Here is an 11,871-nt window from a genome sequence, read left to right on the forward strand (position 1 = left end):
TCTTTGTGCGTGCGCTGCCACTTGGCCATGTCAAAAAACATTACGATGCAACATAAATTTCATTCCTATGCCGACGACACACATCCATCTGCCTCTAACAGCCAATGTGACAGCCCTACCAGCTTTAGAAAGTAGAGAACTACTTCTCAGAGGTTCATCACTGGATGTGTAACAACTTCCCACATTTGAGTGTCCAGAATTTTTCCAGAAAGAGAGAGATGTTGTTTTTTTGTTCCAGGTGGATCAGTTTTAATTGGATGCTCCCATAAATCTAGATGGCTGCGTAATATGTAAGTCAAGAATTTGAGACAAGTCGTTGATCTCTCTTACTTTTGATCTGTATATCAAGCAGGATGCTAACTACTGTTCAGTTAACGGCCACAGGCGTCATTAATAATAAGGGTTTTCTGAAAGTTACACATAGAACCTAATGTAAACATATAAATTATAGCAGATTTAAAGCTGAGGTAGCTAGATTTTGAAAGTATTCAACCAAAAAATCCCACCGCCTCCCTTCAGGTCTCCCTCTTAAGCCACTTCCTAAAACACATTTTCATGCGCAGTGAGCGCAAGGGCAGAGTGTGAGCAGGTAGGCAGGTAGGCCAGCCAATGAATATATTCAGGACTGAATTCCATGATTAGACATGCTTGTTACAGTCCTGCAACAGCCACAGATACTTTTTATATATAGAAGTTGACGTCATCTGATGAATGTGGTAACTTCTGTTCTCCTTCCCTTTCTATAACTCATAAACTGTCCAACATTCAAAACTTTTCCTTCACTTTTCAAGATCCTTGGAGACAGAGTGAGTCAGTCAGTCTCTTTACTGTCGAGTGTTGTCGCAGAAAGACAGAGACACCGCCATGGACTAGACCCTATCGTAGCTCCCCTTCTGTCAACCCATTATCTTTCTTCCCCATGCTCCTCTTCCCTTTCCCTCCCCTCGCCTTCCTCTGGATGTTATCTCCAGCCGCTTATGCCCTAATACCCCAATTGTTGTACTCTAAAAACAATAATTAGCAATCCCAAACGAGACTGAGGGGCGAATTTAACAGCTTTCTTCTGATGTGTTCCACCCCCTCCCCTTTTTCCTCTTTATCTTCCCCTCTCTTTTTTTTCATAAGAGCAAAGAGAGGTGGAGGGGGGGTTCGGGGAGATATTGGCAAAGCCTCTTTAAACTCTCTGGTATTATGGAGGATTATTTTGTGCCGAGATCCTGGCTTTTTTTCCTCCTCCTTTTCTCTTCCTGGTTGTGGCAGACACGCTAGGTAAACAGTTTGTGTCACACTTGATTGCGCTTGAGAAATTAAAAAACAGGAATGACAATAGGCTAGGGCTGGGGATGAGGACTGGGGGGACATTGACACCGTAAGACCCTGGCTCTTTGGGGACCCCTGGTATGCTGTGTGACAGAGCGGCCCTCGCAGCCACAACAATACAAGATCTCGTCCTTCAGAGAACACTCCTCGCTCCCAGTCTCTGAGTCTATCTGCACTGGGCCATCTGCTCTGCCTCTCTTTCCTCTTCCTCCTTCTCTTCCTCCTCCTCCTCCTCCTCCTCCTCCATGACTCCTTTTGGAGAGATGATGTGTTTGAATCTGGCTCAATTATTCAAGTGTTTACATGCACAAACACCCTGCCAGGTTGGAGGTGTGTATCTGCGTTTTCTAGACATCCCTTGTGATTCACATACAGTCTGTGTATATATACAGTGCAACATCTGTGCCTGTCACTGAAATCACCACAAAAGTTATAACAAAGCAAGCCATTTACAGTTTACACTGAAACAAGATTAGCTGGGGAAGTATTGCTAAAAAGCTTCTCAGCAAAATGTAATTCTCTCCGTGTTAAAATGTAGATCACCGCTGGGAAAGCTTGGGGGGTTCATCACTGAAATACACTTCCATGTGTTGAGGATTAATGCAGTGCAGTTGGGATTCATCCCTATAGAGGGCAGTGTGATACTACAAAAGAAAGCTGGTCTAAACGTGTTGTCAGAAACAACAGCAAGCACTGAAACTACAGAAAGTGTTTAGGATGGACAGCCTATAAATATTTCTATAGTGTTGTTTGTTGCTAATGACTTCACCTTTAGAACCAAGCACAAGGAGTAAATTAAAGGTGGTTGAATGTCAACTTAAATAGGGTTACTCTTTAAAGTACTTGTGTTTTGCAAATTGAGGTTGTATTCTCTTTTTGTGTTGTGTAATTGTTTCCCCCATGATGTGTGTTTTCAGTTATGACCAAATCAAGTTATGTTCCAGTTCTGAATCGAGCTAAACAATAAAAAACTATAAACTTCAAGTCTAATCTTAATATACGTCTAAATCTAAAACTTAATCAGAAACATTTACATAAACCTGAGACTAAACTTGATGCTAAAGCCTGGAATTTTGTGCATTGAGCACTCTGTGTTGTGCTGAGAGAGAAATACTGTCTGTCTCCACCACACAAAAGGATAGAGTAAGGTAAGACTCTCTACATAGAAGCAGCCATGTGACACTGAAATGCTGTAATGGAAAACAGAAGTGTCAGGGTGGCAGAGGTGAATACACTTAAACTCATATCATGTTATATATATGTCATTCATGTTCCTGCAGTATCTGCGTTATCTGCATTTTGGAGTTCCTCCACATTTCACAATTTGAATGACAGTTCAAGAGGCTGAAGTCTCCAAGTATTTTAAACAAGTTTGTGTCACAGACCCGTTTCTATTCCTTTAGTCTTTACTTTGTTCAGAAGCATTTACTTGTGGCCGGCAGAGCACAGAGACTAGCTTAGAGCTAAACACGGGCGCTAACCCATTTATCACCCTGGGCTTTCTTGCCTCTATTTGTGTTCTCCCTGTGTTACAATCAATCATGTTTAATTCAATAGGCCTCACTTTGCTAAATCAAATCTGCAGTTTTGGATACGAGTTTGTGTTTACTCTTGCAGCACATTTGCTTATGATTATTTGCATTTGACAATTTAGCAGGAGTAAACCTGAGACAGGTTCCACCCAAACTGTCACACGTCGCGCCTCTGTCGAGGGACCATCCTGCGCCGGCCTGCCTGCAGCTTCCAGGCCTCCCCTAATATATAATCTGTTGTTATACTGTCACCGTACGGAGCACAACCAACCCCGCAGAGACGTCACTGAAATTCATTAATCTAATTAAATATGTCGTATTGCCCAAATGAGACGCTGGTATGGCTTTGCTGCAGGATAAGAGCAAAGTAAGGCTGGGTCCCACAAGAGTAACATACAGCCGACGTGTGCTAACGCTACTGCGCTTCATTACACTCTTAATTACCTATTGTTTCTAACTAGTTGGTGGCGTTTTAATGAGAATCTACAGGCAGTTAAATGTAATCTAAATTTTCTAATCTACTGGTCCATTACCAAGGAGTCAAAATGTTATTGGTTTTGTGAGTAATCAGACTTTTAAATGGTGCTGATATCACTCCCGGAGGGCAAGGAGTGGGTTTCGACTGTGTAATTGAATTCTGTTTTTTCCCCCTGCTTCTTCTTCTTCTTACTCCTCTTCTTTTTTCGGGGAGCTGAGAGGAAGATTTTTCTGTTGCAGCTGGTCGCTTGGGTCGAGAAGCATGTCTTCGGTTCCGGTCGGATCACAATTTTTTTTCCACTCATGGGTCACCATGGCGACCCCTTCAAGAAAGTGCGTGTGTGTGTGTGTGTGTGTGTGTCTGCAGAATGTGTCTGTATGTGTTTATGTGGAATGTGAATATGTGTGTGTGCATGCGTTTTTGAGTGTGTTTCTGTGTTTGTGCCCCAGTCAGCCTCAGTGCTCTGCTGTGCTGTCACCTGCAGCCAGATAAGCCAAAGGATTTATCACCCAGTGAATTGCCTTTGAGTGGTGGATAAAATGGCTCCAATACATTCTCATATGAAAATGCTGCGAGGTTAATGAGAGCCAAATTCACAGAGGGCTAAATCTATTAGGTTTTCATGGATGGAATCAATCAACATGCACCACACCGGCTGATTTGTCATATTGAAGCATTGCCCATTTGAATTCCAAAACACAATCCTCCTCACGGAATGATTCACTTTGATTTTGATTGCCTCTTCATCAAGAAGATGACAGCTATGAACTAATTTTCTTTTCTATCATGTTACACACTTATTAGCTCCGGCTGTCCTTGGCAGATGACTGATTCTCTCCTTTTATTGAGCTACAGTTGGATTTTCCTCAGGTCTGTTCAAACAGTCACAATGTATTCTTTTTAAATCAAATTATTTAGTTTTCAAGATTTTTATTTGTATAAAGGATTTGCTCTTGACTAATTAAATCTTTTAGGGATGCGTTGGTCCACGTTCACAGATGGATTTGCCTGATACGGTGAGTTAAACATAAATGGTCAAACATAAACATAAAATGGTCCTGTTAAAGCAATAGTTTTGGTTTGCTTTGGTGCTGAGAGTTGGATGAGAATATCGATTCTGCTGTCATATCAGTACTGTAAATATGAAGCCAAAACAGCTAGCTCGGCTCTGTCCAAAGGTAACAAAATCTGCCCATCAGCACCTCTAAAGCTCAGTAATTAACATGTTATATCATGGTTGTTTACAAAAGCCCAAGGGCAAAACAACACAGTGTGGTTTTGGGGGGTTATGTGCCAGATTATGTTTTGCCTTGGCACTAGGAGTCTCTGCTAGTTGGTCTTAAGATATAAGTAAGTTTTAAAGGTGCTGGGGGGGATGAAGAGTCAGGTTAGCTGTTTTCCAATCTTTATGCTAAGCTAAGGCTAGCATCTTCTCATCTAACTCTTGTCAAGAAAGTGAATAAACGTATTTACCAAAATGTTAAACTAATCCTTCAACAGAATAAAGAAATCCTAACAGACAAATCGACAGCACCGCGTCTGACTGTGACTCAAAAGAAACATCCTGTTTAGATGCCAGGTCTACTGATCAGTGCGTTTGTGTCTGGTGATACAGGAGGTTCATTATTGTTGAGTGTGCTGATACTGGAGTAGATAAAGGATTTCCAGCAGCTCAACTCTTCACTGGATTTTCAGATCTGTCTTCAATAGGTCTTTTCAGATGTCACCATGTACAGTGTGAGAGAGCTGGCATCACTTTATTCTCTCTGTGTAGATGCTGTGATGCTGCTCCACTAGAGGAAACGTCTAATCATAGTGGACGGAGTAAAAAACCGAAACACATTTGTCTTGTGCTGCTTGTACCTTTCTCTCGGTGTGGTGATGGATGACAACCTTGGTGTAGAGTGTGTGTGTTTGTCTATTGCAGCGGTGCAAAGTGACCAGGGACAGGCGCCAATGGAAAAAGGCCCTGTCCCCCAGCTAATGAGCAGCATTATTCAAATGGAGTCTTTGTTGTCAGCGCACAGCGCTGTAGTCCGCACACTGTTGTCACATCCACTGCTTTCCCATTTTGATGCTCCATCAGTTTATCACCTATTGAAATGCATGTGGGAAAACCTTGAAACTGTTGGTAGTTCAGATTTGAGTTATTGTATTATGTGTACATCATTCTGCAGGTGATCGTACTCTATAATAGTGATCATCTTATTAATATCCTTATCTTCTAAAACCAATAAAAGGAATCCTTGTTGCTATTGTTGCACTGTAGCCTCAGAGGATTCAGATGAAAGCTGTTTCATAGGAGGATTACCCTCTGTGCTGCCAATACATGGTGTCAGTACAGGATCAAACAGTAGGTGGGCACTGAGCAAAAGACACAAAAAAGACAGCAAACACAAAATGTCAACAAATAGAGGAATATCACCCAGTTTGTCTATCACACTGTGGAGTCACATGAAAAAAAACCGAGAGGAGCTTTCAAGGCCTTCGCCCGCTGACAGGAGGACCAGCGGTGAATAAAGGAGGAGGGAAAAAAGATGGGAGTCGAAAGAGAAAAATCGGCCTATCTACAAAGAAGGACAGGGGGGGAAAAAGAAGGCAGGGTGTTGGAGGAAGCTCCTTCGACCGAGCCCATCTCCAGCTGTCACAAATCATTTCTGCTCGGGAAGTGAGGGGAGGCGAAATGTCAAAATATTTGAATAAATTCCACAGAAGCTGTTGAGAGTGGGGTGGTGCAGTGAGAGGGGTATTGTTGGCGCAAATGGTGTGGAGAGGGGATGAGAGGGTTGGGGAATAAAAAGGTGGGGTTGGGGGGCAGTTAGCAGAGGGGGTTTGCATGTGAAATAGCCTTCACAGGCCTATAGAAACACCAGTTAAATGGAAATCAAAGGTTTGGCCACTGCAGAGAGATTTTAACTCATTTTAAACAGTTTCCTCCGTTGGCTTAGATTACTGGTAATGACACTGACACAACACAACAATGCAGATACGCTTGGCACTCTCACTGCTCCTGTGGACTGTATATGGCACAGTTGCTTATTGTTAGACAGCTGGAGTCGTCTCGACTCCCCATCACAGTCTGTACGTTGTTGTTATCTGCTCCTGAAATAAATATGTTGATAAGATGTATGTTTCCGCTGCACATCTATATTTTTCAGGTCCATCTGTAGACTTGTTCATGTGAAAAGCGGCAATATGTTGTTTTTACCTCCTTGTGGCAGTGATTTCAAAAGTGTTTCAACTTAAAATATGTTTCCCATTTAGTTTCGACTATATATTTTATACATTTGTTTTATGATACTATACGCACACTGTGCTGCTTTATTTCTGACTTGTTTCTTTGCACACCCCATGAACCATATGCAGTAATCTACACTTGTTTGTTTCAAATCTCCATCCACATATCTCCTTAATGTCCACATGATTCCAATTTGTCTTATTGTTACTATATTTTGTTTGCTTCGTCCTATAGGCCAGTCTATTTAAATCTACCAAGACATCCTCAAGTGCCTTTGAAATTTTAATATCATCCTGATGTATATAGATATGACTGCATAGATTTTTTCCCCCCACAATTGATGCCACATACTGTATTACTCAGACAAAACAATTATGTGTCTGCTGTTTTCTGTCTTTTCTGATCTTTTCAGGATGAGATGTCTTCATCATCCAACAACGTCAACTCTGCCAGGGTTAGCAGCATCACAGAGGCGTTGAAAGGAGAAAAAGTTGTTCTGCCTCAGGTCTGATGTTTCTCAACTGTTGTGTGTTTTTCTACCTGTCTGTCTCTTTACTTAGTGGGAAACACTGAAAAAAGTAACAACACCTTTGACTGAGGTAGGTTTAGATCAAGAACAATTTTTCTTGCTGCCTTTGACCTAGCTATTACCCATTTAAATATTGCTGTCCTGTAGAAATGGCTGGACTATTTCTCTTAGTTTCAGTTTTAAGAGTATTCCTTTAACATATTGTAGCTTTCAAAAAAAAAAAACAAACAACTACACCATTCACTAAAAAAAGAGCAATGATGATTTCTGAGCATCAACCAGTGATCAGTGATAAGAAGAGACTCCAGACGATAATACTTTCATTATATAAGTCTTCAGTGAAACACTGTTTCACGTCCAGCATAGGGTGATCAGGACTATTAAAGCTCAAACATTACTTTGAAATGAACTGTTACATCAAAACAACAGAAGGACATGTGCTAATAATTTGACTGACTACTGAGAGCAGAAATGGTCCCCAAACTCAAAATATTTTGACATGTTTTGATGCTTTTCTGCAAAGTGTTCAAAGGAATATGTGGATGTCCAGTGACTTTTAGATTGTTGCGTGCACCATGAGCTAAATTAGTCTAGGGCATACGGCAAGTTTGTGACATTTTTTATTATATATTGAGTGTTTGCGGTGCTGTGCCTTTTACCCTGCAGGCCTGAACTGAAGCCAACATCATCACGAGTTCATGTTTAGTTTTGCTTAATTTACTGCCCTCCTATTAATATTTATCATGCAAGGTGAAGAGAGAATTAAGGACAGGTTCTGGTGATAAAGGTCTGATGGTGCTTGTTTGTTCAAAGTCTCTGAATGCATGTACTCTATCAGCCCGTGTGCATCTACTCTCTTTGTTCAGATGATCCCTGGGGTGCATTAGAAGTCACAGGGTCAGTGTCTCCTCTGTTTGCCTCTGAACTCACTTACACTGTATTTAATTAGGCCTCTAATCAGCCACTAAACACACAATAAAATGAGACAATCTGTAACTGTTTACCTCCCTCTCAACTCGCTAACACACATACACACACTCTCTGCATATTTGCATGTATAGTTGGTAAAAAAAAAAATTCACTTATCAGGGAGAAAGATCAAGGTCATGACTCCTCTTCACACCCGATTCCCTGAAACCAATTAAACTGTCGGTCGGTGAAGTTCAGTTGGAGGACATGGACTGGAAAACAATAGCAGATGACAGCTTCTCTCCGCTATCTCTGGCTGGGTTTTCTTGCAGCAGTAATTATATTTGCAGATTCTGTCATTAAGACTAAAAAGCCGGAGCAAGCGGATATGTTCCAAACGTTCTGTTCACAGGCATTATCAGCATTTGGAAACAGAGTCAGATGTCACAGATTGTGAGGGGAGGTCAGACCTGAGTGAAGACTCAAATGATGAAGAGATGTGATCAGAAATGTTAAATCAATCGTGTGGCCATTACGAAGTTAGTAGCATACACAGCTGTATAAACACATAATGAATGATTGACAAAATGTTTTAATTCAAGGTACACTTATTTTATCAGCCGCATCTCATGACCTTCATGATCAATGGATTGAATATTGTTTGATAAAAAAGGTCATGGAGTGAGCAGTATTTATACAGAACTCAATTTGTGAAGGGCATAGAATTTGGTCAGGGTGGTAAGGATGTGTCTTTAACAACATCCACTTTTTATCCAAAAAAGTAAATACTGTTGTTTGTTAGTGTCTGGTCAAATGGTTAACAGAGCTACTGGTGGGTCATCAGCTGTTACTACTTCTTCACAGGAGGACTCATAATTGTTCACAAATGAATAACAGTTTAAAATGTCCGATTGTCTTCTTAAAACTACATTCCTCTGTCTTATAAAGCATGTATTATTGATATTTATATACTTTTAATACATGATAAATATGAAGGGTAGCAATAAAGATGATGGGTTTCCTTCTTTTAATAAGTCATCATAATTTCATGAACAAAATAAGATAAATAAGGTATCTTAAGCTACAGAAGCAGCCCAATGCAATATCCACACAGAAACATGAGCAGTGGTGAAGGTGGTAGTGGCACAGACATAAACGAAAATGAATTAGTGAAATGAAATAGTGCTGCTAATGATAGCAATAATAATGACGAGAATAATTAGACTAATAATAATAATTGTAGCAGCAGGTGGCCCGAAACCACAGATCCAGAACCCACACCTCCGGAGCCAGAAACACCTGCAGAAAGTGACAGAAGGAGAGAGGAGAGGGACGAGAAAGCACAAAAGAGGAGCTCAGTGCATCATGGGATGTCTACCGCCAGTTTAGGCATGTAGCAGCATAACTAAACTATAAGATTTATCAAAGAGGAAAGTCTTAAACCTATTCTTAAATATGGAGATGGTGTCCACCTCCTGAACCCAAACTGGGACCTTATTCCACAGGAGAGGAGCTTGATAGCTGAAGGCTCTGCCTCCCATTCTACCTTTGGAGACTCCAGGAACCACATGTAGCCCTGCATTCTGGGAGTGCAGTGCTCTAGTAACGTAATAAGGTACTTTGAGATCTTTAAGATATGATGTCAATCACATGTAACCTTTTCAGCTCGAGGTACTTCACACCTTAACTGCCGGTACAGGTTTTGCTCTGCTGACGTGCCTAAATGCATGTTGGACTCTCAGATACATTTTAATGTATAATAAAGTAAATATTATGTTTATAATGGCAATGACAACAGACCTGTAAATTAAATTATGCTTTATTATAACATTTAAATCCCAAGCTCCTACAAGCCCTTAGTGTAGGCAAAGTTCCACAGTGTATAAACTAGGACAATACATCTGATGCGTTACTATATAACTTGTGTTTTTCCCCCCTGGGAAGTGAATTAAAACAGGAGGTTAGCTACAGTGCAAGGCTGCCTATCACTGCCTCAATCTTAACTGAGATGGGCAGGCGTGCCTGGATATTCTCAGAGCCTCATGAGACGTTTCCCCATGTGGGCTGACCGTGCTTCAGCTGTGAGAAAAGCACACATATATACTGTTCTATACAAGTAATAACCAGCTTCTCAGCCTCTATGCAAAAAGGAAGGAGAGCAGCAGACTCGTTATTTAACTGGCTTTTGACAGCTGGGGCATAGCAGAGGGACAGAAAAGCATGTGAGTGCATGTGTGTGTGTGTGTGTGAGTGCGTGTGTGTGTGTGTGTGTGTATACACGTGTATCTGTGCACGCACTAACGTGTGTGTCCATCCCCATTTGCATATGTGTGTGCTCGGCCATGTGCATATGTATGTGTGGAACAGTGGACCAGAACAGTGCTCTGACAGTAGCAGGACTGCTGCTCGCTGATGCCTGCCTGGAGGAGCTGACAGCGGCCCGGCCTGTCAATCACAGAGCATGCCCACTAGCCCTCTATTCACATCATCCTATCTTGTTAACTCTAAATCTGGCTGGGTACTGTTTATATACTATGTGTGTCTTTGTGTGTGTGTGTGTGTGTGTATTTGAGAGAGAGAGAGAGAGAGACAGAGACAGAGACCGAGGGGCAGTGCATCCTTTTTTCTGATGTGTTTCTGTCTTAGCTGCATGGGTCTGTTTCAGACAGAGATCAGTCAAGACAAAGTGATGAAAAACGGGTACAGGGATTGCTAAGAAACATGCCATTCTGTGAGAGTTTATCCTGTTTGTAGAAACAAGTCTAAGTGGTTCATTCAATGCATTTATGTCAAAGGTAACTGATTATTCAACATATGTAAGAACTATAAGGTTTTAGAATCAAAGCACCTTGCAAGTCATAGACATGCCCCTTATCAAAAAAGAGACCCTTTAGTGACACTGGGTCTATATTTATCTCTAAAGCGGTCGATGGTCTCCATGAGAGGCTGAGCATTGTTGCCATTGGGAGAAAAAGAGCAAGAGCTCTTGTAGTCAAAGGTAATTATCTCCTCTTGTCACCCACAATGGGTGCCTGCTAATGAGAGCTGGACTCCTGATTGGTTGCCCGCGGGTCTGTATAGACGCTTGGCTCTTTCGGTTTAGACAATAGAGCCTTGGTGCACTGCAGAGACAGAGTGAGTGGACAAGTCATTCATCTATGCAAATGCCAGCCAAAATGTGACTGCCACCGTACACAAGATCCATTAGCCTCTTAATTATCAGCCCTACAGGGTTTGTGTGTGTGCAAAAGAATCTGTGAATATAAGATTGTGTGCATGCATCTGTTGTCTGCATGTATTTTGGAGTACTTTCACAAGAGATGATATAAGAGAGAGAGAGAGAGAGAGAGAGAGGCACTACATGGGCTTTATAAATCCAGTCAAGGAGCAGAATAATTTCATATTCTAAGTTTGATCTTTCTTTTTTTTTAAAGCTGTGTCAATGTTAATATTATTATAAGTTCAGTAATCAAAAAAAAAAGGTAAAAGAGCTTGTCATTCCTGGTATGGACGATGCTACTGTGTATCTATCAGAGTAGAAAATGTACAATTTATGACCTGTGGAATTGTATACTGTATCTCTGAAATATAATTACCTTGCCAGGTTTGATTTGTACCGAGGAACAGCCAAATAATCAATCTGGTTCTGGTAAAAAGTCCTATTTGAAAGATTTTCATGTAAATTTCACCATTTACATTTATCTGACGCTTTTATCCAAAGCGACTTACAATTGCTATACATGTCAGAGGTCGCACACCTCTGGAGCAACGATGGGTTAAGTGTCTTGCTCAGGGACACAATGGGAATCGAACCCGGGTCTCTCACACCAAAGGTATGTGCTTTATCCACCCATTTCCTTATGCA

The 11,871-nt window shown here is 41.2% G+C and overlaps 1 long non-coding RNA gene across 1 annotated transcript; it reads left to right on the forward strand.

Annotated features, from left to right (window-relative positions):
- Window positions 1–4,067: 4,067 nt before the first annotated feature.
- On the forward strand, window positions 4,068–7,099 carry LOC123968494. Its single transcript, XR_006824475.1, has 3 exons — window positions 4,068–4,200; window positions 4,305–4,346; window positions 6,981–7,099. It is a non-coding gene; the product is annotated as an uncharacterized LOC123968494 (long non-coding RNA).
- The last annotated feature ends 4,772 nt before the right edge of the window (window positions 7,100–11,871 follow it).

This window comes from Micropterus dolomieu, linkage group LG03 (genome assembly GCF_021292245.1).
Source record: "Micropterus dolomieu isolate WLL.071019.BEF.003 ecotype Adirondacks linkage group LG03, ASM2129224v1, whole genome shotgun sequence".
In the NCBI taxonomy this organism is placed as follows: Eukaryota; Metazoa; Chordata; class Actinopteri; order Centrarchiformes; family Centrarchidae; genus Micropterus; species Micropterus dolomieu.